This window comes from Prionailurus viverrinus, chromosome X (genome assembly GCF_022837055.1).
Source record: "Prionailurus viverrinus isolate Anna chromosome X, UM_Priviv_1.0, whole genome shotgun sequence".
NCBI classification, from domain to species: Eukaryota; Metazoa; Chordata; class Mammalia; order Carnivora; family Felidae; genus Prionailurus; species Prionailurus viverrinus.
The window spans coordinates 2944450-2971925 of record NC_062579.1 but is presented as its reverse complement, the minus strand read 5'-3'; the positions used below and the strand labels follow the sequence as shown (position 1 = coordinate 2971925).

The 27476-nt window shown below is 41.8% G+C and overlaps 1 long non-coding RNA gene across 1 annotated transcript in view; it reads left to right on the top strand.

Moving 5' to 3' along the window:
- Nucleotides 1–27476, top strand: part of LOC125157113 (uncharacterized) — a 360229-nt gene that overhangs the window by 168200 nt on the left and 164553 nt on the right. The window contains exon 3 of the long non-coding RNA XR_007148862.1: nucleotides 402–478. This is a non-coding gene — a long non-coding RNA (uncharacterized LOC125157113). The remainder of the gene's footprint in view (nucleotides 1–401; nucleotides 479–27476) is intronic.

The following is a 27476-nucleotide window of genomic DNA, read 5'->3' as shown; positions in this document are numbered from 1 at the left end:
AGCCACATTCCTTCTACTCTGCTTCTCAGAATCTGGGTTCCATGGAGACCTAGTTTTCCAGTGTGCCACTTTTCTGGGACGAGGTAATGTCTGCACACTAGAACCAAAAAGCATAAATCAGTAGAACTTGAGGTTTAACAAATCATACATCCCCTTTCTACTCCTACTTTGGGATGTGGCAGCTGTGACTGTAACATGAGATTCGTAGGTGCTAAGGTTTGGGTGAGTGGGGGGGCAGGAAGTCTGCAGAGGTGACAAGGCTGATCTTGTGAATTTCAGCAGGCGTTATAAAGAGTTTCTAGAATGCTGCAGTCATTAACAATAAATTTGGTTAATGTTAGCCTTCATGGGGAGAGGTCGAATGTAGGCAAATCTTGAATTCTTTTTCTTTATTTTTTCAGTGTGAATTGACACAGGCATCAAAGGAAATAGCACGTAAAAGAAACAGCACAGAGTTCCCCACTGATTTTCTACAACAGTAAGTAGTATGGTGTAGTTTCTCAGAGCCCAGAAGAATTGTGTCTTTGTTGAAGAGTTGTTCTTCACCATGACGCCCTTGCTATGGGTCGTTAAGAATATGACATACAAACTGAGCAGTCAGGAGATGTTGTGTTCTCAACCTCGAGAAGATTTTCTGAGAGAAAAGTCAGTACTTGGGTATGCATGTGTCTGTATAAAAAGAACCATTTTGTTCTTATTCTTTTTTTTTCTTACTAGCATATTATATTCATTTTTCTTATTGTCTATTTTATATACAGACACTAGCTGTGAACAAAATGGTTTCTATTATACATATAATATCTATATTATCATTTGTTATTTGAGAAGTCTGGATGTAATCTGGATTTAAATGGAAGGCGTTGTACAGATGAAATTGTAAGTCAAGCCCTGGAAAACTTCAGCTATGCAAAAGAAATTCAAATAATTGTCTTTTCAAATTATGCTTAAATTTGATTAACAGCTCTCTAAAAATGTATTCTATTTTAGAACCACATCAGACAAGCTCTTTTACGATGTATCTGAGCTTACAAAGCATAAATCAGATTGTAGACCACTTGAGCATGTGGGTATATGGGAGTAAAATGTAAACTGTTTCCCTTGAACAATGGATGGATGAGTCTAAAACTAGTTAACAGTGACCTTGGCCAGCCTTCAGATATGTTAGTCTAGAAAAGTTTTCCTGATGTTTCCCCTCTTGTTAACTTCTTAGTGTATTCTGTCACTATTCATTTTCTATTATATCAGCCTTTATTTATTTATAAGAACGTTTCCACCTAAGTTTTATGTCATCCAGGGATGATAAAGAAGAATCTTGGGTCAAATGAAGTTCATGTAAGTTTGAGCCCCCAAACCTAGAACCAATTTTCCTTTGCTACAGAATGTCTGGTAGTAACTTCAGGACTTTAAAAACCGTAATAATTTTCTTGGGCCATGAAAGGTCATAAATCTAGTAAAAATTAGTTTATTTACTTTTTAAATGTTTTATTTTTTATTTTTGAGAGAGAGAGCACAAACAGGGGAGGGGCAGAGAGAGAGGGAGACACAGAATCCAAAGCAGGCTCCAGGCTCTTGCTGACACGGGGCTCGAACTCACAAACCTGTGAGATCATGACCTGAGTGGAAATCAGTCGCTAAACTGACTCAGCCACCCAGGCACCCCAGAACAAATTAGTTTAAAGGTACTGGGCACTGCATACTTGAAGATATAAAAGATCCATGATGAAGTAGTTACCGTGGCTGAACCTAAATGTTATTTGGGGAACTAAAAATATACACATCAATGTTGAATAACTAAAAGTAAATATAATATTACAATATAGGAGACAATTGGAAATCTTACCTACTATCCGTTGGATAAGGGCAAGGTTAAATATGTGAAAAAATACAATGCAATGTAATAAACATCTGAAAGGACAAAAATGGGAATTGCTCGGCTCTGTAAGAAAAAAGGATACTGAAAAGGGCAGATAAAAATTGGGACATAGCAAAGGGTGAATAAAATAAATGTAAATCTGTGAAAATTGATATAGAAATATGAGTAGTAGATGAAACAAACATCTATTTTTTCCTGAAAAGTGGTTTGAAAGAACTCTTACTAGTAGGTGAACTACAGATAAATGCTGGCATGAGATATGTAATCTGGATTTAAATGGAAAGGTTTAAATGCTCGGTGAGTCTACTTGTGCTGAAGAAATTTCCAGTCAGAAAAAATCACTTTGGGGCAGAAATAAGATGTGGCTGGAAGATGGGTTGTGTCTTTTATAGAAAATACAAGGACTTGGAGGACATACCAGCATCGTAGGCATGCTGAAGGGGGACGGGACATTTTAGGCGAGCGAGATGGTGAGACACAAGGGCTGGGGACGGGAATTATCTGAATAAACCAATATGAAGCATACATTGGAAAGGTTTTGTAAGCCTCTTTCCCAGAAGCTGAAAAGGTATCTGGCAAAGAACACAAAAGAAAATGGAGTAGAGGGCTCTTTTGAAGTATTTCAGCCCCCCAAATTGAATGGCTTGATCTCAGGTTCTCGTGTATCGGGAACCTGGAGGTGACTCACCTGTCCTCTTTGCTTCAGGTGCTCTCACAGATTACAACTGTGATTTTGGCTAGCACTGCAGTCACTTCTGGGCTTGAATCTAGAAGGGTCTGCTCCTAGCTCACTGGTGTGGTTGTGGGTCGGATTCACTTACTCACAGGCTTATAAGATTTAGGGCCTTGGCGCCTTGCTGGTTGTTGTTCAGACAGGGCCTCCAGTTCCTGGCCGTTTGGGCTTCGCCACAGGGCAACTCACAGCATGACAGCTTGTGTCACCAGGGTGAGCAAGTGAGAAGATCCAGAGAGAGTGTAAGCAAGATAGAAGTCATAGGTTTTTTTTTTTTTTTTTTTTTTTTTTTTTTTTTTTTGCGGGGGGGTGCGGTTTCCCACTTTATTAAGATATAATTTACAGGGGTGCCTGGGTGGCTCAGTCGGTTAAGCATCCGACTATTGATTTCGGCTCAGGTCATGATCTCATGGTTTGTGAGTTTTTGAGCCCCGCATCAAGGTCCACACTGACAGTGCAGGGCCTGCTTGGGATTCTCTTTCTCCCTCTCTCTGCCCCTCCCTACCTCTCTCCTTCTCCCTTTCTCTCAAAATAAATGAACTTAAAAAAATACGATATAATTTATATACCATTAAGTTCACCCATTCAATTTGTATAGTTCAATAGATTTTAGTATATTTGCAGATTTGTGCAGCTATCACCACAATCAGTTTTAGAATGTTTTACCACCCTCCAAGCCAACCCCATACCTTTTAGCTGTCATCCCTCAACCCCCAGCCTTCTAGCTCTATGGAATCAGATAATCTATCTTCAGTCTCTGTGTATTAGTCACAGACTTTTCTAACCTGTTTTCAGGAGTGCTGTGCTGTTACTTTTGCCATATTCAATTGTTTAATTGAGTCAGTAGGTCTCACCATAAGGCATAAGGCATAAGAGGATTCCATGGACTTCTGTGGCTCGTAAGACTGTCTTGTGAGCAAGGCAACTTGAAACCAGATATGGCGACACAGGAAGAGGCATGACTCTTCTGCACGCACCCCCTACCTCATCTGACTTTTCCCTCGTAGGTGTGCTGTTGTTGGTCAGCATAACTGAACTTGCCAGGCTGCCAGATTTGAATTCGGCAGTCCAGAAGTCTAGTGTCCAGGGCAGATGACATTTTGACTCTTAGTTTTTAGAATATAGACATTGCACATTAATTAGGACAGCCAGAGGCTGTGGTGATTCAGTTTTTCCCTGAGATTTTCCAGAATCTAGTTGTATGAGATTCTCTGCAAAACTATCATCTAATCTTAGATATTCAGAATACGCAGTGACATATGGAAGGCTCATAGTAAAGAAGCTTATTTGACTGTGTCTTTTCCACACATACTTGGCTGTGAGACACTTTTCCGCACCACATACCATCTATGGGACATGGTGATGATACAGAGAATGTTCTTTGAGGGGTAAATAAGCTATTGTAACTCTCTGTAGACTGTGTGCTCTCCCTGTTGGTGCTTATTAATACTGTGCATTGAGTCAACTAGAACTGTGAGTGTTTGTCACAGGATGGTGGTAAGCCACGGATTCCTTACGTTGCAGTTATCTGCTGGGGTTTTGACATATGTGGAGCTCGATTTGATCTCTGGTAAATATCATTGGGTTAAAGATATTGATGTTCAACTGAATCACTGTTGCCCACTGGTTAAGCCTATTGCGATGATGTTAAATTTCTACTCTTTTATATCATGGACCAGTGCTCCCAAAGTAGGCAATCCATAAACACTTCAAAATATTAGTTTTTTTTCAAAAATGTGTGCTTATTGTTGAGAGAGACAGAGTGCAAGCAGGGGAGGGGCAGAGATAGAGGGAGACTCAGAATCTGACGCAGGATCCAGGCTCTGAGCTGTCAGCACAGGCCCAACATGGGGCTTGAACCCATGAACCACGAGATCATAACCTGAGCCCAAGTTGGACACTTAGCCAACTGAGCCACTCAGGCGCCCCCAAGATATTAGTGTTAATATCGAGCAGGCCAGTGATAAGTGTTTTGTCTCACTGCAAAATGTCATTATGCTGATTAACATCCTTCTCATTTTGGTTGACCCACTTCTGAGTATCACATTTAAAAAAAAGCATATTATTTCAGATGACATTTCTTCATTCTCCCTATAAGAAACACCTCTGTGAACTAGCTTATAGTCAATGGGGACCGTATTTTCAACATTTTCTCTAAATAGCTCTGTCAAAGGAATGGGTTAGACTGAAGGGAATGGATTTGGGGAGTCAGTACTAATTGTTGGTAATCAACACAACATTTTTTAGGAGCTTACAAATCTGTGTGTTGTGTTTTAGATTTGGGGAGAGAATTAATAATTAACTCATGAGTCTTTGGTTTTGAGTCTACTTGGTTTCCTTTTTTAGAGTTGGCCAACTCTAGACTTTAAGAAACTCGAGTTTATTGCAGGATCAGAAAGAGTGGTTCTTTGTGGTTCCTTTGGTACAGTCTTTCAGTAAACAGTTATGGACCTAGAATAGTCACCTGAGTCTGGAATGTGGAACTAAGTTTAAACTATCTCTTTTAGCATCCTTCATTTTGGTGCCATCTCAGTTATGTTATATCTTCCTGTTTAGGTATGATAGTGTAATGCCCTCTGAATGTGGGTAGGACCTGGGGATATGATGCATTCCATTTCTGCAGTCAAGTTACCTTATGGCAAAGATGATGGAATGTACCCATGATTATGCCGCGTGAGACTCCATTGGAGCAGACTGGGGAGAGCTTCTTTGCAGCCAGTGAAGAAATAAACTGCTGTGTTTTGAGAGGGTCAAAATGGTGGTGACCAAGGACAGGCTCCAAGAGCTGACAGCCAGTGAGAAACCTGGGACCTCAGTCCTGCAGCTGCAAGAAGCTGAATTCTATCCACTACGTGAGCTTGGGAGGGGGCTCCTAGCTCCAGGGAACACAGTCCACCAGCTCCCTGAGAAGCAGCTTTGTGGAAGTCTGAGCACTGGGTGCGGTTAAGCACTGGGTGCCTGGACTCCCGAGCCACAGAAGCTGTGTACTAACGTGTACTGTTTGAAGGCACTAAGTTTGCGGTTATTTGTTATAGAGCAGGAGAATAACTCATACACCTGCTTAAAGACATTGTCCTTAATACCAAACACTTCCTCACTCATAGGTAAGTGTCATATGCTGTCTGTACCATGCAAGGGCATCTGTTCTGATTGGTTCCAACTCTTTGATGCCCATACTTAGCCAGGTCTTGTTAGATTGATTTGGGTACATTTTATAGCCTTAGCTCTTGTGGTCTTACTCTTCTTAATTCAATTCGCAGTCTCCTCCTCCTAGCTTTTCACATTTCTTTAAAATTGGAGCTTATTAAGGAGTTATCTCTCCAACCACAGCTGGAGGAGGGGGTGTTAACCCTTTCTTTTTGTGAAGATCATTTGCAATACTGCTATCAATTTGAAAGGCTCCTTAGAGGCAGCCACGCCCAGCTTTCTTCCCTGTGTTAGGATTTGCAATCTTGGAGAATGGTCCTATGGTGTTGTAATTTTTTTAGTAGCTGCTACAGCTCAGCAAAGGTGTAGAGGTTTGCTGTGAGGGAAGTGTCTGGATGGACTAAGGCAGTGTGTGATCCCACCCCCTACACGCACACTGTCCCCGAATCGGGAGCTCAGGAATGGCAGAGAGGGACTTGATGCAGGTGAGTTAAAGGGATGTTTTCTTCTTCTTCTTCTTCTTCTTCTTTTTTTTTTTTAACTTTAGAGAGCACTTGAGCTGGAGAGAGGGGCAGAGAGAGAGAGAGAGAGAGAGAGAGAGAGAGAGAATCTAAAACAGGCCCCATGCTCAGCACAGAGCCCGACATGGGGCTCGATCCCACAATCCTGGGATCATGACCCAAACCTAAGTCAAGAGTGGGACATTCAACCAACTGAGCTACCCAGGTGTCCTAGGGTTGTATTTTCTAAGGAGAATCACAGATGCTTCAGCAGCAAGGAAGTAGGCCTGAGACCCCATATGTATAAAGCTGCCTTCTATTGAATGTCAGTATTCTGTTCTTAAAAAATCAAAGGTCTGCATGAAAATGCTAAAAGGAGCCTAAAGCACAACAAAAATAGTCTTCACAAATGTGCACATTCTCTGAAGTTTGGGTACGAAAGGTTAACAGGCATCTACTGGGAAAATGTTAACCATGAAGACATCTGCTGGGTATGCCTGCATTACGCTCGCTTTGTGACTGAGATGGTGTAAAATACACATTCTCTATATACATCTGGTCTTGCTAGAGGAGAAGGGAAATCCAAGTTCTTCCTTTCAAGTCAGAATGCGGTTTCCATACCCAGAAAGGAATACTTAAGAGGGAAGAGCAGATACTCAAAAGACTTGGAAGAGTCAATGGGTTATCAGCACTTGTGCAGTGGTGATGACCAGAAGACAGTTGCACATAAGTGCCCCATCAGGGGGCATAAAAACACATCATCAGGTACACGTCCATATCTGCTGAAAAGTCATCCAAGTCAAGCAGTGAGTATGTCCAGGCACTTGTAGATATAAGGACACCTGGTACCAGCTGCTAAAGGAAGATGGCCCTGTTTAGGAATCCTTGCTGAGGCTTCCCATGTGATCTTTTTTTTTTTTAATTAAAAAATTTTTTTAATGTTTATTTTTGAGAGACAGACAGAGACAGAGTGTGAGCAGAGGAGGGGCAGAGAGAGAGGGAGACACAGAATCCAAAGCAGACTCCAGGCTCTGAGCTGTCAGCACAGAGCCTGACACGGGGCTTGAACCCACAAACCATGAGATTATGACCTGAGCTGAAGTCGGATGCTTAACCGGCTGAGCCACTCAGACACCCCTGCCCATGTGATCTTAATCCAGGTTTGATATAAAATAGAGCAGTTTCCTAATCCACTTTCTTTAAAACATAAGCCCCTTAGATGACACCTTTGAAAGGCAAAATAAGGCTTAAGACATGATGCCTACCAACTGGCATACAGTAGCAAGTCCAAGAAAAAGTTCAGCATGTTTTCTTCCATAGCAAGTAGTTTCTTACATAGTACGCATTATAAATTGTTACTGTTTTATTTATTGGTTTACTCTTCTGGGTGGTGGGCAGGCTTCTCACTATAATGTAATCTCCATGAGGCCGTGTGGTGTGTTTCACTTGTCTGACATGGTGACCCAGTTTGTGGCTCAATAGCTTTTCCTTAAACATGTGTCCATAAACAGAGAGAGGAGAAACTTGCTTGCTTGTTTGTTTATTTATTTATCTGTTTGTTTTTTGGAGAGAGAGCATGAGCGTGAGCAGAGGAGGGACAGAGGGAGAAAGAATCTTAGGCAGGCTCTGTGCCCAGTGCAGAGCTTGGGGTGTGGGGCTTAATCCCACAACCCTGGGATCCTGACCTGAGCCAACGTCAAGGGTCGGATGCTTAACCAATTGAGCCACCCAGGTGCCCTGAAATTTGCTTGTTTAGAAAGGGTTTTTAAATTTCACTTTTGGTTGTCCAGTGGAATGCCATTGGAAAGTCCTGTGACAGAGTCTACCAGAAGCTTCTGCACCCCAGCGTCTTCCCATTTCCGCTGATTCAGGTGGACTCAGATGACATTACCAGAAGAGATCTGTAATGCATCACTTGTGACTTTGAATTTCTGCCAAGGGCACTAAAGGGCTTGGTGCCAGACTTCTTTGTTTTCTATTTGGATATTGTGGTTGTTAGAAGAAAGTGGAAGTTGGTGGGCAGAATTCTAAGATGGTCACAGAGATTCCCAGCCCCTTCTCTATAAACCTTGTATAATTCCCTACCTTTGAGCATGGGCAGAGCCTTTGAATATGATGAGTCATCACTCCCATAATTACATTATTACTCAGCTGGCCATGAGTCAATCACAAGTTGGGTTGAGATAGGATGGTTCTACCCATTCTAGTGGGTATCTGCCCAGGTGGGGTCCTGGGAAGCTCTTGATAAAGAAAAGAGAGACTCTACAGAATGTCCTTCCCTTTCTTGATGCCTGGATGTATGCCAACCATAGTGACTATGAGGCAACATTGGTGATGGGCCAAGAACAAGATGTTGAGGGTGGTGATGCAGATCTTGAAAGAGCACAGGTCCCTGACAGCAATCAGTGAGCAGAAGAACCATCTTTTGGCCACCCACTTCCTGACTTGTTATGTGAGAAAAATAACCCCTTCTTGTTCAGACTATTACTTTCTCATCTTGTAGATTCTCATCCAAATACAGACCTACTGGAGACTACTATATGCCTGTACTATATAGTATATAGACTACTATATATCCCTACTCAGGGAACAAAGTGGATGGTTGCTAACTCTCTAGAAATAACGAATAACAGCAAAAAAAGTCATTCAAGATATAGCATTTATCAAAACAAGAAAAGCAGAATGTGTTGCTTTTCTAAGAAAGGTCGTTTTGAGGGAGTCATACTGTGTTTCTTAAAAAAAATAAGGATTATTTGTTTTTCTTTCTTAACTCAGCTGCTGGTATCTCATGTATGATCAAACCTCTATTTGCTGTGCTGGGTTGAAATCAATTGCTTTTATTTGTGTTTTTTTGTGAACATAACATTAGGGATTATAAATGTGCCACTTATAAGGGAATTTTATACTATATAAGTGATAGCTAATTAGTAATACACGCTCTTGTCAAGAAAACCACAAAGAGATAAATAAAGCTGTCCATGTTCCTGAATTTTAAGGAGTATAGTCAACCTGGGCTATTATTTTCATTTCTGTCAGCAAAAAGTAACTCTAAAATACTTCTACTCTGGGATGATTTTGTGATCTGCTTCAGGACTACCATATCTTATAGAAAGAAATCAGTGAGATTAAAAGAGATATCATAAATATTTTAGATCCTTTAGAAGCTGAAAGACACAATTTGGAGAGAGTTCAATGGAAAGATTTAGAAATAATGAAATCAATTCAAGGACTGACAGATAATGGAAGATCACAAAGATACACTCAAAGTGTTTTGGTGGACCTGTTACTCAGTGTGATACAACAATCTATAATTACGAGAGAGGCAACACCTGGGAGAGACAGAATTTTTCAAAGCACTGTATTTGGTTTTGATGGGTCTGGGCAAAACCCTCATTTCTTCAATAAATATTTATCGAGTGCCTAGTGTGGGAAGGCATTGCTTTAACCATCAAAGATACAGAGAAGAAAAGACTCAATCCTTGCCCGGAAGGTGTCTGTGATCTGGTGAATGAGTCAGAGTAATGAATAGGCAGGAGGAATACACAAGGTGCTGAAGGAGGTGGAGGGGCAGGCAGCAAATGCAGCCTGGCGGTGGGAGAGGACCACAGAGGGAGATGATGCTCGGTGGGGTCCTGACAAACTGGCAGGAATTAGCTAGAGGGGAGAAGGGAATTGTCCGGGTACGTGAATAATTCACACGAATGTACCAAGGAACATGGTGCTTTAGGGAAACCGTGAGGAGCTCAAAAATGCTGGAGAAGCATGCTTGTGGGTGGTAGCAGGAGATGTGCTCAGGAAAGGCAAAGGGAAAATTATCCAAACTTACCAAGAAAGTCTCCATGAGAAGATAAGGCAATTTTGAGTTAAACTCTGACATGTGGAATTTGAGAAGAGCATAAGATAGAAATAAATAGGTCCGGTCAAGCCCTGCTCTCTGTTGCAGTCTTTTTTTTTTTTTTTTATTTTTTTATTTTTTTTTTCAACGTTTATTTATTTATTTTTGGGACAGAGAGAGACAGAGCATGAACGGGGGAGGGGCAGAGAGAGAGGGAGACACAGAATCGGAAACAGGCTCTAGGCTCTGAGCCATCAGCCCAGAGCCTGACGCGGGGCTCGAACTCACGGACCGCGAGATCGTGACCTGGCTGAAGTCGGACGCTTAACCGACTGCGCCACCCAGGCGCCCCTGTTGCAGTCTTTTAAAAGAAATGGATATTGGGCACCTGGGTGGCTCGGTTGGTTGAGCGTCAGACTCTTGTTTTCAGCTCATGTCGTGGTTTCACGGTTTGTGAGTTTGAGCCCCGCGTCGGGCTCCATGCTGACAGTGCAGAGCCTGCTTGGGATTCTCTCTCCCTCTCTCTCTGCCCCTCTCCAGCTTGTGTGAACTTTCTCTCTCTCAAAAATAAATAAATAAACTTGAAAATATATAAATAAATAAGAGAAATGGATATTTGTGAATATGTTCTGTAGACCAGTCCTCTGCAGGCTCCTTCGCCTACTGCCTGTGGATCTCAGTAGCCTCACCTTTCCTTCCCTTGAATGGACTGTGCCCCTTCTCACTGTGTTGTTCACCTTGAGGGGGTCTTCAACTCTGTAGGGCTCTTGAGACCAGCCAGGGGGAAGCATTCACGGACTGCCTGCCCGTTTGCCACCAGAATGCATCTGTCTTACCTCTTCCTGGTGCTGACCAGGGAAAGGAAACTTGAGGGGTAGAAAGTGAGCCTGTGCATTCTGTTGTGATGCAGTTTGATTGTCAGGAAGATTTGCGAGTCTTCAACTTAGACACTTGGGCTTTGAGTCCCGACTCTGCCCACTGTCTAGCATCCTTGTAAGAACTAAATAGTGCTTGAAAAAGCACTGAACATGTTTCCTGCAGCCGGCCCTGCAGAGTTGCTTCTCTGAACCTTTTTCTGACACCACTGTGATGCTTTTCAAGTATGTTGGTAATTTAAGAGTCATGACCCAATATTTAATTTCTGTATTTTAAAATGCTAAATGTTGACTTTCATCTTTTTTTTTGTTTATTTATTTATTTTGAGGGAGAGACAGAGTGAGTGAGCGAGGAGAGGCAAAGAGAGAAAAACAAAGAGAGGGAGAGACAGAGAATTCTAAGGGCTCGAACCCACAAACTGTGAGATCATGACCTGAGCCAAAACCAAGAGTTGGATGCTTAACTGACTGAGCCCCCTGGGCGCCCCAACTCTTCATCTTTCTAAACTCAGTTGAGTGATCTGTTTTTCTCTAGTTTTTAGCATGCTAAGAAATTTGCATTCCTGGAACACATCCTTGGGAGTGTTTGTGGACAATTGACCACTACTATATTCCTGCTTGTTTTCTTATACTGAGCAACACAGGTGATTACCTTCTGGAAAAATAAAGGAAACTCTAGGTGACACATGATTTAACAAACTAAAAATGATCCCTGAAAGTATAGTCTTAGGTGACAGATTATTTAAAAAGATAGAACAGGGAGACAGCAACTCTGTGTCAGCTGCAGATAGATCATAGGAAATGGCCACACCAAGTTGATGCAAGGAAGGCGGTGCTGCAAGGGAACGAGGAACTTGGAAAATAGACAGTCCCAGAGCGTTCGGCTTTGCTCCTGCTTTTAACTATTTTACTCACTAACATTTTATTAAAATCTTAGCATGTAGAATTGAGAAGGAGTAGGCAACCTAGTGGCAGCAACTGGTCTGGGCAACTGAAAACAGTAGTCTCCAAACGTTGGTTATGCGCCCTATTAGTAAATGAGATAAAGAGATGTGTCAATATTATATGATGAAGAGTGTATATGTGTATTTTTGATCTTTCAGTATAATTTAACTGGCACCTAGGTTGATTCAAATGAAAGCTTTAGCAGATATCAAGAACAGAGTAGCAAATGGATTTTATTTATGAATCTTTAATCATTCCACTGCTGTTGTTATTACAGCTGCATGAACTTCCCCAGAGATTTATGTCCTCATTCAACATTTATTGATCCAGAATTAGACAGTGTAGATTTAGAGTTTTCAACATTTATAACAGAGTGGGGGAGTCACTTGCAGTCGGGATCTTCCTTTAGTTAGAAAGGGTCAGCACTGATGGCCAGCTCAGAAAATGCAGCTGAGGCAGCGTTAGGTGGGACGAGGGTTCTCCAAGTTTCTTCCCCTAATTGCTGTGTACCCAAGGCCTGACTCTGTAGGGCAGGGCAGGCATGGTAAGCGGGTGACAGTATCTTTTCAGATCTTGCCTGTTGTTTCTATCATTAATCAAACGTGAATGGGCTAGAACACCTCTGAATGGGGACTTTCTTTCTTAGACCTGGAGTCGTTCCACTGAGACTTCCAACAGCCGCATAACTCACTGCAAACAAGGCACACTGCTCGTACAGTCAGGGGCAAGAAGCCTGGAAGAGGCAGACTGTGTGGCCTGGTGGCTCGGATGGGCTTGTAACTTTCACAGAAGCTGGTGTCGGAAGAATAAGCCAGGTCAGTGAGAAAAATAGGAGTCTGTGCCTGGAAACTTTTGAGGCAAGGAGAAGAGTCAGGAAGAAAAGGGAGTTAGGAGAAAAGCAAAAAAAAAATCACATAGGAACAGTTAGGGGTAACAAATCTCAAGCAGGTTTGGTAAAGGAATGATTTTTATAGAGAGGCGTGTTTGCTTCTTTTCATACTTTGGAATTTGGGTCACATTAGACCACTTCAGTGAGAGTATGGAAGTATCATGGCAATATTTGTCCTTCTAGGACTGGCTCGTTTCACTTTGTGTAATATCCTTAACATCTGTCTGTGTTGTTGCTTCTTGCATATGGCAGAATTTCGTTCTTTTTTTAAGGCTGAATAATATTTTGTTCTATGTACGTACCACCTTTTCTTTATTCATGTGTCGATGGGCAGTTAGGTTATTTCCACATCTTGGTTATTGTGGGCAGTACTGCAGTGCAAACAGGAATGCTATCTCTTGGAGATCCAATTTCAATTCATTTGGATAAAAACCCAGTGGTGGGATTGTCAGATCTTTGTTTTTTTATGTTTATTCGTTTTTGAGAGAGAGAGAGAGAGAGCGTGAGCAGGGGAGGGGCAGAGAGAGAGGGAGACACAGAATCCAAAGCAGGCTCCAGGCTCTGAGCTGTCAGCACCAAGCCTGACACAGAGCTTGAACTCATGAATCACGAGATCATGACCCGGGCCAAAGTTGGACACTCAACCGACTGAGACACCCAGGTGCCCCAAGATTGCCAGATCTAATCAGTGGGCATGAAGTTACAGTTAGGCAAGGTGAGTAAGTTCTGGAGATCTGCTGATCTCAACAACATGGTATATGGTATGTTAACAATACTGTGCTGAACACTTAAATATTTAAGGGGATAGATCTCATGTTGAATGTTCTAACCACAATAAAATTGTAAACATTGTATTTGAGGCTTCTTACATGCTGTGTGTTTGAATGCTTTGTTTACTCTAGGCTCCCAGGACATAAGTTTTCTTATATCCATTTAGTAGATACAGAAGCACAGGCTCACAGAGGATGACCATTTAGTCGAGGTCACATGGCACACACGAAAATTGAACCCGGGACTGGCCCCAAAGTCCATGTTTCTGGCCAGCTGGAAATAAGTGGAGCGGGACCCTGGGAATAAACTAAGCAGCTTTTGGAGAGGCAGTGTGATAAACTGTTGGTGTAGAGATGATTTGCCAGCTGAACTTTCAGAAAATTGTCATTTTCACCCTAATGCTTTAAAATGGATGCCATTAGACTGTGTTGAAACCATTTTCTTGACTTCTTTTGAATTTGCTTGACATTTAAAATTTTCTCCTGTCAGTACTCGCTGCCTTTAGAATGTAGCACCAGGCTTGTGTCCTGCAGACAACCCAGAGACGATATTTGTGGTAAACGACTTCCATGCATTCTTAGAATCTCTACTTCATACTTTTTCTGCTTTCCTGGCTTGTTCATCTGTACCTTCAACAGCCAGCTCAGGGAGGACCGTGGGTAGCCCATGGGGCCTCACCAGAGAAGTTTGTTTGCTACTTCTGACAACAGTCTATTCCATGCAATCCACGTTTCATTCCAACTTGGAGGCTGAAAAAGGTTTACATTATGACCCCAGAAAATGTCTGAAACAAAACAGCAAAGACATTGGTATTCCTAGATCTAGATCTTTAGCTGAAGAAGAAGAAGGAAGGGGAAGAGGAGGAGGACAATGAGGGGGAAGGGAGATGGGGAGGAGCAGAAATAATAATAATAATAACAACAATAATAATAATTATGGATCCTAGAATATGAGTACCAAACTGATAGGTATAAAGATGAATCTGTTATCTAGGCCATATGTTTTGTAGGCAAATTTCAGACTCTAGTGTCATTTTCCAGTCTAATAACTGAGATGCAAGTTACTCACATCTTCCTGTGGCAACATGACAAGTGGTAGAGTTATAAAGACACAGGAAAACACCATAAGTGAGCCCATTTGTGGTGGATCCATGAGACTTATCTGGTGTAGGTCCTTTGGATGAAGGGGGCTGTGGTCTTAGCTGCTCTAAGTGAATTCTCAGAGACATATCCAGATCGGATGGGCCAGCTCCTGGGATGGGCACCATTGGCATCATCTGGGAGCTTCTAGAGATGCAAAGTTTTAATCCCTAACCCAAAGCTAATGAATCAGAAGCTCCAGAGATAGAGCCTAGGGATCTGGGTTTGAAAAAGCCTATCAGATGATGCTAACACTTGCTGACTTTTGAGGACCACCACTCTGACAGATCCAAGCCCAAGTGGGTTTCCAGTGTAGAGAAGAACTTTCTATCTAAAAAAGATGCCAGGACCTGTGAAGCACCCAAGGCCCCCATATTTGTGCAATACTTAATTCCCTTATGCTGTGCAAACTCAGGTGCGACCTTTCATAGGGACACTTAGACCCTGGCCTCAAGAGATTGGCATTAAGAGCAGACTCCTCTCTCTTCTCTGCACATAATTTCAAATTCGCAGGTAATTTAGGGTAGTAACCCAGTTGCCTTCAGTTTTATCAAATCCATATTCATCTTAAAAAAAAAACCCCAAACCACTGTTCTGTGGTGTTAATGAGCTGTAGGTACCTCCTATGTGCTGTTCTAGTTGACAGATTTTGAAAAGATAGATCCACACGTGTCCATTAGTCTCCTTGGCTGTGCCTGACACAGGGAGTAAAATGCAGCTGTCTTTGTGAATCATATCACAGTAAGCCTTTGTTCAAGCTGCTGACTCCAGGCTCTGAAGTGCCTCACGCCACAATGGAGGCAATGCGTTGGTGACCTTTTCAGACGAGTATCCATTGGTCCCCAGGGATAAGGATCCATGATACCCCCTAGGATGTTTGTTATACAGGACATTGTTTCTAAATGGCAGCCATGCACAGAGGGTTTGTACTAATGTTCCCGGTGGTTATCTGCTCTGCCTCCTTTCACTTTTACTAGCCTCTCATCCATAAACAAGGCTACAGTAATATTTTTACCCAGTTTGAAACGTCACCATCATAGAATGGGAAATATACCTGGGTGTTCTCTTGAGAAAGATTGGTAACGCTCTCTGGTACATGTAGAAAAAAATATATTGTGCTTTTTTTCTAGGGTCAGAATAGAAGAGATTCTTTTGTGTTATTTTTGGTGACAGTATCTTACATTATTTGAAAGCAACTGGAAATTTTTTACCTAGGTGATAACTTATCAATAGTAAAGGAGATGTAGTATACCAATCTTGTGCACAGTGTGATGTGTTTGGCATTTGTCAACCTGTGTGAGGAGCACAAGATCGAGATCCAGCTCATGTCCAGTATCCACTGTCCCCTTCCTGCCCCTGCCAATCTCGGTGTCTACACCCATCTGTATGTCTTCTGATTTCTATCACCAAACATTAGTGTCACATGTCCTTGAAACGTCAAGCAAGAGGAGGCTGGTAGTGTGAACTCATCTGTCTGGCGTTTGCCCTCAACATGGTGTCTCTGATATCCATCCATGTTGATGCATGGACAGACACTAGCTTATTCCTTTTTACTGGAAAGTGCTGTTCATTTTCATCTTGATGAGGGAAGTGGAGAGAAAATAAATCAGTCTCAGTGGCCTTTGATGTGAAAGCAAAGTCTCTAGACAAGTTAATCCTAGGTTTTTGGATGTGGAAGTAAGTCCCTGAAGTGGGAGAATACGCCTGGCTCCCTGATTCCATAGTGTTCTCTTTCTCCTGCTTTTTTGTTTCCTAGGGTCTCTTGCTTGAAGGGTAATTGATCCCATTAGGGGAGTGACTAGTGTGAGCTGCAGGAAATTCTAGACATGTGGACAACTAAGACACTTCTCAGAGAAAGGGACTGAGGACGTGTTCTGAGGCAAGCATTAAAAGGGATAGGCAAGGAGGTGGAGGTCAGCTGAGGCCCCTCTCATCTGCTCAGCACCCACAAAGCACCATTGACTTAAAGTCATCTTTGACTCATCTTGGGGCCTGGGCCACATTCCACAACAACATCAAAAAGGCTTCATGGAAAGCAGCACGTATCACCTTGGAATCTGGGTGTAATCCAGTACTTTCTGTGAATTAATTCCGTGCTCTGTGATTCTTGGACATGGTGACTGTGGACCCAGCCTACTTGAACGTGGATTATCTAACTACGCCTTTCTGACACCCAGAAAGGCAGTCTTGTTTCATGCCCAGATATCCTGCACCCGACAGATCCCTTCTGCTGTAGCTCAGTCCTCCTGAATCTCCTCCCTCAGCTTTCCTGGCATGCAGACACCATCTCCTGTCAACCCTGGTTGCTTCTCCTGCATCATCACCTCCACACATCAAATCCTTTGCGCTAAGTTGTATGCCTGGGTGACCATGACTCTTCAGGGAGAGGGTAAGCAGTCTCCAAGCAGTGTTCATACCCTCAGTCACATCCTTGGGGCATCCTCACGCTGGTTTCTTTTTAAAAAAAATTTTTTTTTTCAACGTTTATTTATTTTTGGGACAGAGAGAGACAGAGCATGAACGGGGGAGGGGCAGAGAGGGAGGGAGACACAGAATCGGAAACAGGCTCCAGGCTCTGAGCCATCGGCCCAGAGCCCGACGCGGGGCTCGAACTCACGGACCGCGAGATCGTGACCTGGCTGAAGTCGGACGCTCAACCGACTGCGCCACCCAGGCGCCCCCTCACGCTGGTTTCTAATCAAGGGCTCTGAGCTTCACCCTGGATGAGTACTTTCTCTAAAGATTACACTGGAGGGATCTGAGGAGCCCTTTCCCCATTGTTTATGTGGCAGGCGGTGTCACTGGGTGTGTGTGTGTGTGTGTGTGTGTGTGTGTGTGTGTGTGTGTGATTTTGCTTCCTCTTCCTAGGGATGTTTGACAATATCAGGAACTACAATGGGGCGGGGGGTGGTGGTGCTGGCTACCTGCATCTAGTAGTCGGGGGCCGTGCAGGCTGCCCACATTCCTGGGATGCACAGGATGGACCCTGACAATAAAGAATTATCTGGCCTCCAGTGCCAGTGGTGAGAGGTTTAAGGGACCCTGAGGGAAAAATAGCTCGGGATACAAGCTTTTGGTGAAAATGAAGGATAGTAGAGGTAGATGCAGAGAGTGATAAAGGTGAATTATCATATCAAGAAGATAGAAACTAAAGTGACAGGTGAGAAGTACTCTCAAGTGTGCATTGAAGACATATTAGATTGGGTAAACGTAGACAAGGGTAAACATATACAATTTTAAAAGTTATGTAAGCAGCATAAGTTCTAGAATGATGCTTGAGGGATTTTGAGCAAACAAAAGCTATTGATACGGCATTTCTGCAAGCAGCTAATCTTTATAAGGAAAAAAGAAAAAAACACTACAATGTACGGAGAGCCTGGGACCTGGAGGAATCCCGGTGATCGACAAAGATAGTCACTTATATGTACTTCATATTGGCAGACGTTGCTGTAGGACAGGAGCAAGTGCACTTGTGATTCTAAATTAGCTTATAAAAGTGTAGGCAAGGGGCGCCTGGGTGGCGCAGTCGGTTAAGCGTCCGACTTCAGCCAGGTCACGATCTCGCGGTCCGTGAGTTCGAGCCCCGCGTCGGGCTCTGGGCCGATGGCTCAGAGCCTGGAGCCTGTTTCCGATTCTGTGTCTCCCTCTCTCTCTGCCCCTTGCCTGTTCATGCTCTGTCTCTCTCTCTGTCCCCAAAATAAATAAACGTTGAAAAAAAAAATAAATAAAAAATAAAAGTGTAGGCAAGACTTACACACCCTTCCTTGTACTGCATTAAAAGGAAGAGAGAACCTTCTCAGTTATCAGCTATGCAGCATTAAAGGAAGCTAAGAGGGGACCAGAAGGAAAGCAACTACATGAAACAGTTTCCTCCTGTTGGCCCAGAGTGTTGCCTAGTTCCTGATTACTCTGAGTGGGAGTTATAATTTGTGACTTTGTGGTTACCCTTGTTTCAGTCATAGGATGATTCCCCGTAAAGAAGCTCAAACCTCCCTCCTCTGCCTTCAGTATCTAAGACTGAATGTAATTGAGACTGTACTTGAAAGGAAAAGTAAACATGAGTACTAGTATTCTACACCAAGAAAATGGCATGACATTAGAAGTCAGATCATGGAGAGTTTTTGGATCATTTACATCACTGCTTGCTTTTGTTGGCAAGGCTAGCTGAGAGCAAGCAAAGTGCTTTGAAGTCTATTATGTAGAGGGGAGGAATGAGGGATTCAGTCTTTGAGTTGGAAAGGACTTCAGAGGTTTGCACCCAGGTCTCCCACCCAACGGAAGAATTCTCTTCCAGTCACTGTTGGCCCTCCAACTTGGCCCAGTGTCCTGACGTCCCAGTGTTCCTGCCATTCATGGGGCAGTGCTCTGTTTGGCAGTTCTGGTCATTAGAAAAGGTTTTTTTTTTTCCCCCATGGTTTCAGCTTCTTCACTTTTGCTCTGGGTTTTCTCTGTGAGCAGGAAGAGTGGCCGCATCCAGGCACTGATAACTCTGCATGCAGAAGTTAAGGAAGGGTCTTGGGTAGGATGGAGGGTTCCCAATTTACTGAGGATGAGCATGAAACTATTTTCATTCTCTCTAATAACAAACTACCACAGGGACTTGTGGAATCCTCTCACCCGTTTGATGCTAAAATCTTTTAAGGATCTCTTTTTTATGGTATCTTATTCAGTTTCTATTATTGGAAGAGTCCTATTTGGTTATTAAGACATAGGGCTGTGCATCTTGAACTTAAGTATCTTTCCCAGTCAAAAACTCTTGCCTCTTGCCCAACCCCCATGATGGCTCGAATTGGGGTCTCAGTGCATCTCTCACCTTAACTACCCTGACCTGGGTGCAAAGATGTGAAGGGAAGAAGGGAAAGTACAAGACACGTCTCTGCCTGACTGCCCACAGTCCAGTGTTTTCAACGTTTTTCATTGTCTTGGTACTACAGACCTTCAAATATTTCAGAACAACTTTCATTTATTCTGCCCTTCCATTGCTTCTCATACAACAAGTTCTCACATACTTTATTTTTATTTTAGAGAGAGAGAGTGCAGGGGCAAGGAGGAGAGGGAGATGGAAGGGGGGAGTGGGAGGAAGGGAGGGAGGGAGGGAGGGAGGGAGAGAGAGAGAGAGAGAGAGAGAGAGAGAGAGAGAGAGAATCCTAAGCAGGCTGCATGCTCAGTGTGAAGCCGGACGTGGTGCTTGATCCCACGACCATAGAACCTGATCCCATGACCATGGGACCATGACCTGAGCTGAAATCAAGAGTTGGATGCTCAACCAACTGAGCCACCCAGGCGCCCTCACGTGCCTTAAATTTAGTTTCCCTAAGATTAAAGACTCCATCTACTAGTTTTTAAAAGAGAATAATGTGAAGTATTGGTATTTATAAGTATATCAGCACTTCCCAAAGTGTGTTTCACCTCATAAAAACAGAACAAAGTGTAACTGCTCAAATGGATTCTGTGGTGAAACATGTTTAGGGAAATGCTTTCTTCTGTGTTTTGCACCTCACCTTCTGCTGAGGATTTCCGTTGCAGATTAGCATATTAAAATCTCTAATCAACTTGCTTAACTTTGATGAACCCAGCTTGTCTTACATTTAATTGACCATGGAACCATTTCTATCACATCAAATGTATCACACACATTGCACAGCCCTCTGGTACATATTTTTATAAATGCATTAACAAAAATTGTATGACTGAACAGTTTGAACAAATTACACTGTTACTAATATCAATTGTCTTCATTCTAGACAAAATTACCACTCTGTTAAAAATCTTGAGTCTGGCTGAATATGTGCATCGTCCGGGGTCCCACAAATATTTCTGGGTTGAGCGTCTGTCTTTTCAAGTTCTAGACCACTTGAGGGGTTAACCCCCAACTTGAGTCATTGCAAATTCAGAATTTCAACTTACTTTTGTAAGGAGACTATTTTTTTCCTTTTACAAATATTTCCCCTTGTGTATCATTTTCCATTTTAGTCTCTCTCCACTGTCTAATCTCAAACACACATAAGAACCATACAGTATGTTGCCCCAGGATAGGAGAAAACCCAGTAAGAGGCTCAGTGTACTTGGAGCTCAGCCTGGAGTGCCCACCCCCTGGAGTGCAGGAAGCACTAGTGAGGAGACAGCAGAAAGGAAAGTAAACCCCTAACCCCAGAGGCTATCTATATTTACTGAAAGATCCTCACCATTTTTGCCTGGCCAAGTTGGCTTAGGTCAGTTTGCAGTGTTTGGTGCCCTGAGCAGAGTGGTATATGGCTCAGGAACAATTCACACATACTCTAATTTGCTAGGGGGAGCATTCAGAATTTCAGCAGAGGAAATCAATAGGTTACTAATCCTTTAGGAAATCCTGATATATTTAAAAGGGCTGAAAATTTAGATATCAAGGATTTTGGTAATTTGCTACATTTGCAATAAAAACCAAGCTAAAATTACAAACAGTTGGGTTTTCAAGGAATTTGACATGCCTGCTACTACAGAAAGAGAGTATTTTTCTTTCTTAGTAATAAAGCCCGTGAGTTTTAGCTGGCCACCAGGATGAAGACTGCATTCACCCTTGCAGGTTGTTGAGGTCATGTGGCTACACTCTGGCCAATAGGCCTGAATAGCCATGATGTGAAAAACTGGCCTTAAAAGGAATGTGCCTCCTGCCATGATATAGTGGTGATTAGAGTTCGAATTGGCAATGAAATTCAAAAGATGCAGTGTGGTTTAAGCTAGTACTGTATTTAATTTTTAAAATTTCTTTATTTAAAAATAGTAATATGGGGCGCCTGGGTGGTTCAGTTGGTTAAGCATCCGACTTTGGCTCAGGTCATGATTTCATAGTTCACGAGTTCGAGCCCCGCATCGGGCTCTGTGCTGATGGCTCAGAGCCTGGAGCCTGCTTCGGATTCTGTGTCTCCCTCTCTCTCTGTGCCTCCCCTGCTCACACTCTGTCTCTCTCTCTCAAAAATAAATACACATTTTAAAAAATTAGAAAAAAATAGATTCACAAGAAATGGCAAGAAAAATTAAAATCTTACAGAGAAGTCCCATGTAGCCTTCATGTAGCTTACCCCATGGCAACATCTTCTATAATAGTTATAGGACAATGTCAAAAACAGGAAATTGACATTGGTGCCATCCACAGACCTTATTCAGATTTCATGTTTTTCATATACTCATGTGTAAATTCCTGTTACCACCATGATTAAGACAACTGTTCCCTCACTTCAAGGTTCCCTCATGCTACCCTTTTATAGCCTCACCCACCATCCGTAAACCCTGACAACCCTGATCTGCTCTCCCTCTCTGAATTTTGTCATTTCTAGAATGTTATATAAATGGGGCCATAGAGTATTTAACCTTTTGAGGTTGGCCTTTATATCCTGCCAGTCAGCATGGTTCACTCAGATGGTTCTGAGAACCATCAAAGTTGTGTCTGTCGATAGTTTGGTTACTTTTATAAAATCACGTGGGGCAGGATCTATAGCTGGAAGAGCATTTGTATCTCCTCTGGAGGCTTAGCAGCTACCCAGGTTCATGGCTTCTCTTGTCTCTGTGGCCGCATGGAATGCACATGGCTCCCACCCATGGAAACCAAGATCTTGATACAGAAAAGCCGCAGTGTCACTTTTTCACCAGTAGAAGGAACTTCAATTCCTGGTGACTTTAGGCAACAAGGCCACTGTGCCAGCCTGGAATTGGTGCGGGACAGCAAATAAAGATGAAACAACTTTTATCTTGTTTTATCTTGTTTAAGCCATTAATAACATCAATCTCTTTTGGAGCACTGTAGTCTACTGTATATTTAAATGTCCACTCAGGTGGACAAGATTAAGGGCATGTGAAGGTCCTCCTTAGATCTTTATGTAGTCCATTATATTGGTGATACTCTCACTAGAAGAAATTTATGGAAAGTTGAAATAATTTTGACTGATATTATTCAGGACTAAAAAATTAGGGGATAGAATCTTACATAGAAGAAGGTAAAAGGAACTCACAATTGATTAGAATATATTAGGTATACTCTGGAGCTCTGAGGCAATGCAAATTGCAAAAGGAATTAAGGAATAAAATGGCCAGGTGAATAGATCCTCCACTTCTCCTCCGAAAGGAAACCAGAGCAGCTCTCAGTAGGATTATATGGCCAGTACATGTCTGATTTTAATATGGCGGTGCCAGTTACACAGTTTACAAAGTAAGTTGGGGAAATAAGAATTTTACCTGGAGTTAGTTTATTACTTACAAATAGCTGCACAGAAAGAGTGTCTTTGGTGTGCTGATCTTACCTGAATCCACTCGTAACGTGTCAGTCAACAAAGTCTTTGTGTCTTGAAGTAGGTGGATGATACCTTCCAGGTTGGCAAAGATTAGTTGCAGTTTGCCAGCTCAAGTTTCAGGGGCTCTAAGCAAACTATCCTACCTTAGAAAAACAATGACTGTCTGAAACCATAGCCCATTGGGGTAAGTGTTACAATTGTACAAATGGGCCATCTGGTTATGCAGGGCTCTGATTAAATGCAGTGTGTACGTATGGGTCAACTTTGCCCAGTTTGAAAGCCGATGAGACATTCAGGAGAGTCTAAAGAGGCCCAGGAGGTGTGCCTGCACTTTACAAAGGGGTAAGCAGTCAACGCCTGTCCTGTCCATGACTCCAGGCAGTAAGGGACCAAAACAAGTGATTATTAAGTGGCCAACCTCATTAAAGCTCTAACGACTCCATGTAAAAAGGAAGGGCCAAGGCAATGGCAGGTACCCCATCACTGGATCCTTTCACAGAGGGGTTAGAAAGTGGAGCTTACCAGAAATCTGTCTACTTGCACTTTTGATTTTAGCCTAAGCAAGTAGAGAGCAAACAAACAAAAACAAACATAAGATTTTTTAAAAGAAAGAAAAAAAAGGGAGGTGTTTTTTTTTGTCATAAAAAGGATTTTTATTTTTATATAGGTAAAGTCAATCACGTTTTATTTTATGTCTTCTTGATTTATATCTGAGTCAAAAGGCCTCCTCTACTCTCAGTTTATCTTATTCTTGAGAGAGAGAGAGAGAGAGAACAAGAATGAGTGGGGGAGGGGCAGAGAGAGAGGGAGACACAGAATGTGAAGCAGGCCCTAGGCTCTGAGCTGTCAGCACAGAGCCCCATGTGGGGCTCGAACTCGTGAACCATGAGATCATGACCTGATCTGCAGTTGGACACTTAACTGACTGAGCCACCCAGGCACCCCACCTGCTCTCAGTTTATGAAGATATTGAGTCATTTTTTCCTCTAGAATTTTTATGGTTTAATTTTCTAGAAGCAAATCTCTGGTCCCCTTGAATCTGTTCTCTTGTACAGTGTGACGTTTAGATCCAATACCTAAGGGCTAGTGCATGTCTCCGTGTTGTTTATCGATGGGTTCATTTTCCCCTATTAATTCAAAGTGTCACCTTTGTCATGTACCGAATCCCCGAATGTACTGAGTCTATATGGGGACTTTCTTTTTTCGGTTCCATCAATCAGTCTCTCCATAAGCCAGTACTACTTTGTTTTCATTTCTGTGGCTTCACAATGTTTTCATATCTGAGAGGGTTGGGTCCCTTTGTTTTTCTGGATTAAAGTTTTCTGGACTATTCTGTTTATTTTCCCACACCTCCATCAGAATCATCTTGCCTGATTACTCTCCACCACTCTGTGCCCTCCTCCCCGCCAAAATTAGTGTTTTTATTGAAATGTAAAATTTGTGAACACCGGAGGATGGACTTAACATCTTTACCGGGTTGACTCTTCCTAGCCAAGAGCACATGTGTTATTTCTATTTGTTCAGGCCCTTTTTGTGTCTCTCAGTGGAGCTTTAAAGTTTCTTTCTGATAAGTGTTCACACTTCTCTGTGTTCCTAGATGTTTTACCCTTTATTGCTACAGAGCGATTGTTTCAGCCAATATTTTTTCCAAGTTGCTGTTTTACATATGTGAAAACTATTGATTTCTGACTGTTAACTTTGTAATCTCTGGCACTAAGCTCTCTTTTAGTGTGGGTAGCTTTCCAGTTAATTTTCACACCTTTTCCTGGTATATAATTGCGTGTGCAAATAAGGATGATATTACTTTCATTCTTTAACCTTATGCCTAGCATTTTTTTCTCTTATATAATTGAATTGGTTAATATTGCCAGTAAAATATTATATAGTAGTGCTGGCAGGGGTAGATGTGTCTTTTCCATCCATTAATATTCAGACTAAGTTTATTACGTTCTATCCAGTTAAGGAATATCTTTCTATTTTATTGGGTTCTTTTGATAAAGAATGATGTTTGAATTTTGGAATATGTCCTTTCAAGTGTCTATAGAGATGATCATTTACTTTTTCCTACTTAGATCCATAATATGAGGAATTACATGCTTCACATTTAATTATCCTTTTATTTCTGGAAAAAAATATGTTTGATCATATTGTATTATTATATTGATACACGATATTATTTCATTAGTATTGGATTCTGGTGCTAATACTTTACTGGTTGTATTACTATGTATAAATATTAGTATATGAAGACAGATAATTTGCTGTCTTTCTCAGACTTTGGAGTCAATATTATATTTACTTCCTAAAAATAATTGTGAAGTTTTCCTTCTGTTTCTATGTCCCAAAACAATTCAAAGAACTTTTGGATTTTTTTTAAAGAAAATTTTGGATTGTCTTTTTTTAAGATTTGGCAGAATTTGTCTGTTAAAGCCTCTGCCTATTATTTTTTTAGTGACTAGCTCTGGCTATTTTCTATTATTACTTTACATCTAAATGATCTGCTTTTCTATCTTTTATCAATTTTGACATTTTATATTTGGCTAGAAATTGCTCATTTTATCAAAGCTTTAAAATTTATTTACATAGAGGTAAGAAATATTATACTCTTATGATTAATTTACTCTGAACCTGTTATCATACTCAGTATTTTTTTTTAGTTTTACATATTCTCCTGTTGAAATGAACAGAATAGTTTGTCTTTTAATTAAAAAACATTCAAATTTATTTATTAGTTGTAGTGTTTTGTGTTTGCAACTAATTTAATTTTCCTCTTTATTAGTTCTCTCTGATTTCTTTTGATTTCTTTAATTATTTTTAAGTGTTAGAACATGATGTTTAAATTATTTTTTGTTCTTTATTAAGAACAAAAATTTTAGAACAAATATTTAAGATTATAGATTTTCATCTTGTTTTTTAAATGTTTATTTATTTTTGAGAGAGAGAGACACACACACAAAATCTGAAGCAGGGTCCAGGCTCTGAGCTGTCAGCACAGAGCACGATGCAGGGCTCGAACTCACGAACCGTGAATTCATGACCTGAACTGAAGTCAGATGCTCAGCCAGCTGAGCCACCCAGCCTCCCCCATAAGACTAGATTTTCTTCTAATATCACCTTGAGTGTGTCCTATAGGGTCTTATAAATAGTGGCTTTATTATCTTTGTTTTGTAGACATTCTGCATTTCCATTTTGAATTTCCTTTGTGACTAAACAAAGTTGTTTTAAAATTTTTAGCCACAGAGCTTTTTTTTTGAATTTATTATCCTTTTATTCACATTGTAATTATAGAATGTTTTTTATACTATTTCTATTTTAAAAAATAAATTGAGGGGGTGCCTGGGTGGCTTGGTCGGTTAAGCGTCCGACTTCAGCTCAGGTCACGATCTCACGGTCCGTGATTTCGAGCCCCGCGTCGGGCTCTGTGCTGACAGCTCAGAGCCCAGAGCCCGTTTCAGATTCTGTGTCTCCCTCTCTCTGCCCCTCCCCTGTTCATGCTCTGTCTCTCTCTGTCTCAAAAATAAACGTTAAAAAAAAATTAAAAAGAAAATAAATTGAGGTCTTATTAATTAATAGGCTAGTTGTGGTGGTTTTGGGGACTGCACACAGGCAGTTGAAAGGGTGGTGTTTACCAGTCTTAGGTTGCCGGTTTGATGTCTTTTAGTCAGGTCTACCTTTTAAATCATGCTAATGAGGCCTTTAAAGATACATAGTTGCTCTTTCATGAAGAGGAAATGAGTTATCTCTCACTCCTTGCATGTGTTTGTTACCTGTAGTTTGTTTTATGAAAGGTACTTATTTGATATATTTATATTTAGTTATTACGCATTTCTTAAGAACTTTATATAAAGTGTCCTTCTTTGTTTTATTTATGTCTCTTTGCCAAATTCTATCCTATTCATTCAGTTGGAGAGTTACACTTTCTTTTTGTTGGCCTATATCTGGCATCTTGACCATTCTTTTGTGTTTAACCGCTCCCCCCTTAAATGTTTATTTATTTTTGAGGGAGAGAGAGGCAGACAGAGTGTGAGCAGGGGAGGGGCAGAAAGAGAGGGAGACACAGAATCGGAAACAAGCTCCAGTCTCTGAGCTGTCGGCACAGAGCCCAATGTGGGTCTCGGACCCACAAACTGTGAGATCATGATCTGAGCTGAAGTCGGGCTCTTACCCGAATGAGCCACCCAGGTGCCTCATGTGTTTAACCTCTTTGAAACATATCGAGTCATGTGTGTGGTTGTTAGTATGTGACCCTGTCAATGAACCTTGCCCCCTGATCCCTTTCCCTTGATTCTGCTCGTGCACTGGTACCTGCCTTTGTTCAGTAGAATGTGGTAGAGGTTATGCTGCATGACTTCCAAAGCCAGGTCAAGAGAAGCTTGCCACTTCCACCTACTTAGAACACTTTCTCTGGAGAAGCCAGCTCCCACAGAAGAAGATTGTTCTGGGAGCACCATGTTGTGAGGAATGCCAACCTGAGCTCGTGGCAAGGCTCTTGGAAGGAGAGAGAT